This window comes from Nicotiana sylvestris, chromosome 12 (genome assembly GCF_000393655.2).
Source record: "Nicotiana sylvestris chromosome 12, ASM39365v2, whole genome shotgun sequence".
Classification (NCBI taxonomy): domain Eukaryota; kingdom Viridiplantae; phylum Streptophyta; class Magnoliopsida; order Solanales; family Solanaceae; genus Nicotiana; species Nicotiana sylvestris.
In genome coordinates this window covers 91,324,930-91,329,890 of record NC_091068.1, presented here as the reverse complement: position 1 = coordinate 91,329,890, position 4,961 = coordinate 91,324,930, and positions in this window count along the sequence as shown.

Genomic DNA, 4,961 nt, shown 5'->3' with positions numbered 1-4,961 from the left:
GTACTCAGGTAGAGTTGAGCACAACTTTTCATCCTTAGACGGACGGGCAGTCCGAGCGTACTATTCAGATATTGGAGGACATGTTGCGTGCTTGGGTAATTGATTTCGGAGGATCATGGAATGAGTTTCTACCGCTTGTAGAGTTTGCTTATAACAACAGCTACCAATCGAGTATTCAGATGGCTCCATATGAGGCTTTGTATGGGAGGCGGTGTAGATCTCTAGTTGGTTGGTTCGAGCCCGGTGAGGCTAGGCTATTGGGGACTGATTTGGTACAGGAGGATTTGGAGAAGATGAAGGTGATTCAGGAGAGGCTTCGTACAGCGCAGTCGAGGCAAAAGAGTTATGCTGATAGCAAGGTTCAAGATGTGTCCTACATGGTTGGCGAGAAGATTCTGTTGAAGGTTTCACCCATGAAGGGTGTTATGAGATTTGGGAAGAAGCGGAAATTGAGTCTTCGGTTCATTATGCCTTTTGAGGTGCTTCGGAGGATTGGGGAAGTGGCTTATGAGCCTGCTTTGCCACCCAACTTATCGAGTGTGCATCCGGTATTTCATGTTGAGTGTGGAGCTAGTAGCTTTGGGTCGTCAGGTTTGGAAGTTGATGTCTAAGGATATAACTTTAGTGAAAGTGCAGTGGAGATATCGGCCCGTGGAGGAGGCTACCTAGGAGGCCGAGCGGGAGATGCGGAGCAGATATCCTCACCTATTTGAGGCTTCAGGCATGTTTCTTGACTCATTCGAGGACGAACATTTGTTTAAGTTGGGGAGGATGTGACGACCCGGCCAGTCGTCTCATGAATTACCGCTTTGTTTCCCCCATTTTTTCTTCTTTATGCTTTGTTATCCGTGTTTTATATGATCGGGTTGATTAGATTGAGTTTGGAGAGGATTTGATAAGAAATGAGACACTTAGTCTCTTTTAAGAAAGTTTTAGTTGGAAAAGTCAACCGGATGTTAACTTATGTGTTAGATGGCTCGAATGTGAGTTCTGATGGTTCGTTTAGTTTCAGGAGGTGATTTATGACTTAAAAATGTGATCGGAATGAGTTTTAGAGGTCCGGAGTAGAATTAGGCTTGAATTGGCGAAGTTGATATTTTGGCGATTTCCGGTTGATAGGTGAGATTTTGATATAAGGGTCGGAATAGAATTCTGAGAGTTGCAGTAGCTTCATGGTGTCATTTGGGATGTGTGTGCAAAATTTCAGGTCATTCGGACGTGGTTTGGTTGGGTTTTTGATCGACAGCATATTTCGGAAGATTTTAAAAACTTAGGCTTGAATCCGATGTCATTTGGTACATTTGATGTTGTTTGAGGTGATTTGATGATTGGAACAAGTTTGAATAAGGTATTGGGTCACGTTTCTGCTTTTGGTCGAGGTTCCGGGGGCCTCGGGATGATTTCGGATAGTAAACGGGAAGATTTGGGACTTGAGAGATTTCAGAAAATTGCTGCTTCTGGTGTTTTCGCACCTGCGGTTTGGGGACCGCAGGTGCGGTGCCGCACGTGCGAGGGAGGAGGCCGCAGATGCGAAAGTTGGTTTGGCGAGCAATTTCCACAAAAGCAGTCAAGACGGCCGCATCTGCGAAGCCGCAGATGCGGAATTTCTATCGCATATATTGTTCTGGCTATTAAGTGAGGGACCGCTGAAGCGGTTGTTTTCACCGCATATCCGGTACCGCAGAAGTGGGTTTTGGACCGTAGATGCGGAAAAGCCTGGGCAGAATGTATATATTTCATCCTTCGCAATTTTTGAAGGGTTTAACTATTTTTGAACTCGGAATTGGAAGCTTTGGGCGATTTTGAAGAGAGGAATCAAGGGACTTCATTAAGGTGAGGATTTTTGGACCTAAAACACACTTCTATGGTAATATTTCATGGATTAAGACTGAAATTAAAGGAATTAAATGGCTAAAAATGGAGGTTTAGGGCTTGAGTTTAAGATGGCTTAAATTGAGGATTTGAGGGGTCATTTGAACTCCGATTCTTTTGTTTCTGTTATGTATGAACTCGTGGGGAGATGAGGAATCTAATGATGTGAAAATTTCTGAGTTTCGAGAAGTGGGCCCGAGGCTCGCGTTTTGCTAATTTCGGGATTCTTGGTATTTTCCGATTGTTTTCGCTTGGGCTTTGTTCCCTTAGCACATTGTGACGTATTCGTTCTGATTTTGGATAGATTCGACGCGCGTGGAGGCCAATTCAATGGGTAAAGGCATCGCGGGCTAGAGATTTAGCCGGTTTGAGGTGAGTAATGATTGTAAATAATGCTCTGAGGGCTTGAAACCACGGATTTGCACATCGTTGTGCTATATTGATGTGAGACACACGCTTGATGACGAGCGTGGGGTCATGCACTATTGGGGATTGTGGCTTGGTCCGTCCCGATTGATGATTTTACCACGTAATTGACTGAAACTTGTTTGTTATCATCATGATTTGGGCTGATTGCCATATTTGGGATTTGTGCCAACTATTTGAACCCTTCGGGGATTTTTATTACTATTTCCTCACTATTTTGACTTATTACTTGAACTCAGTCATGTTATTTTTCACTGTTTTACTACTCAACCATTTTTACTCAGTTTTGAGACTTAATGATTTTTTAAATGATGTTTTGGGATGAGAAATACTGTTTTACAATTGCCCGAGGGACTTGTGATGATTTTTTTTGGACTGAGTAAGGCCGAGAGCCTAGTTGTGAGGATACATTGATACTGATATGAGGCCGAGGGCCTGAGATACATAAATATGCCACGAGGTGGCTTGATTGATATGAGGCCGAGGGCCTAGATTTGATGCCACGAGATGGCTTGATATTGTGCTTGGGCCGTAAGGGGCCCCTCCTAGAGTCTGTACACCCTCAGTGAGCGCGGAAACCCATTGTGATATGAGATTGAGCCCGAGGGGTTGATATTGTTCTGAGATTAAGCCCGAGGGGCTGGTACTGTACTGAGATGTTGCCCGAGGGGCGAATTCGTTGATACTGTGCCCGAGGAGCAAAATTCTATTTGTTCACTTTATCTTAATTATCTGTCAATTACTTGTTTTACTTGTTGAAAAAGGGATTTTACTTGAGTCTTCACTGATTTACTGTTTTAAGTGATTTTACTGCTTCAGTATAGAATGCCTTGTGTTTTACATGTTTTCTTACATTCAGTCATTATTTATATTTATTACTCACTAGGTCGGAGTACTCACATTACTCCCTGCACCGTGTGTGTTGATTCAGGTGTAGCAGGTCCTGCTCCTGAGTGCTTATCCCTCCAGTCCAAGCGGTGTTTCGGAGACTACGAGGTAGCTGTTGCCATCCGCAGCTCCTGTGTCTCCCTTATCTTATTATTTCTATGTTCTTCAAACAGTGGTACCAGATATTGTATTTAGTAGACTCGTATCAGTATCCTTAGTTGTTCATGACTTGTGACACCCCGGTTAGGGCTTTGTCGGGTTGGATTTCCGATTGGTTATCTCTATTTTCGCTAATTGTGCTATTAAATTTTGTTTGAACTATTCTTATGCTATTTAATTGCTTAAAAGGATGAATTGTGTTAGACTGGCTGGCATTGTCTTCTCGAGAGGCGCCATCACGACCGGGTTCGGGGTTAGGGTCGTGACATCTGCACTTGCGGTGCCTTGGCCGTATTTGCGGTCCCGCATGTGTGAAAAATTCATCGCAAGTGCACCTTTTCCTCACATGGCCGATCTCCGCATCTGTGGACAAAGGGGGTCGGTTCTGCGAGTCCATACGCTCATGCGACCAAGTCCCTCGCATCTGCGGTCATGCAGGTGCGCCAAATCTTCCGCATTTGCGGTTGCTGGGCTGCCCTCAAAATCTCGCTTTTGCGGCTTGTGGCTCGCACCTGCGGCTGGCCAAGCGCAGGTGCCATTATGACAGAAATCTGATGCTTCATTTGTTGCTTCCCAAGTCCAAACTTAGTCCGACCCTCATCCGATTGACACTCGGGGCCCCCGGGCCCCGTTTCAATGTACCAACAAGTTTGGAATGATAAAACGGATTCGCTCGAACTCGCGAAACGCCCGAAACAACATTAAAACTAGGAAATCACACCCCAAAACCAATGGAATCAAACTTAAGAACTTCAAGTTTTTCAGTTTAATTCCAATGCGCCGAAATGTCTTTACACTACTCGGAATGACACCAAATTTTGCGTGCAAGTCTTAAATGACATTATGGAACTATTCCCAGTCTTTGAATTCTGTTTGGACTTCGACATCACTAAAACCCACTCCAAACTAAATTTAAAGAACTTCTAAAACCTTCAAAAACCCAACTTTAACTATTAGGCACCAAAATGTTCTCGGGTCATCCAAAACCCATCCGAACATATTCCCAAGTCCAAAATCATTATACGAATATATTGGAACCATTAAATCCCGATTGTGAGGTCGTTTACTAAAAATGTTGACTGAAGTCAAACTTGGCCTTTTTGGCCAACCTTAAGGAACCAAGTGTTCCGATTTCAATCCGAACCCTTCCAAATCCCGAACTAACCATCCTCGCAACTTATAAAACAATAAAAGAACGTAAGGGAAGTCTTGTTTAAAGGAACGGGGTGCTATAAAGAAAAACAACCGGTCGGGTCGTTACATGCTCCGCATGTCCTCCTCGTACTCCCAGGTCGCCTCCTCGACTAATTGGCCCTTCCATTGAACCTTTACCACGAAAATCGTCTTGGATCTCGACTGGTGATCTTGTCTAGCAACAATGGCAACTGGCTCCTCCTCATAACCTATGTTCTCATCTATCTGAATAGTACTGAAGTTTAGAACATGTGACAAGTCAGTGTGATACCTGCAGAGCATAGACACGTGAAAAACCAAATGAATTCCTGATAGGTTGGGAGGTAAAGCAAGCTCATAAGCAACCTCCCCAACTTGCCTCAACATATCAAATGGGCCTATAAACCTGGGGCTCAGCTTGCCTTCTTTCCGAATCTCATAAC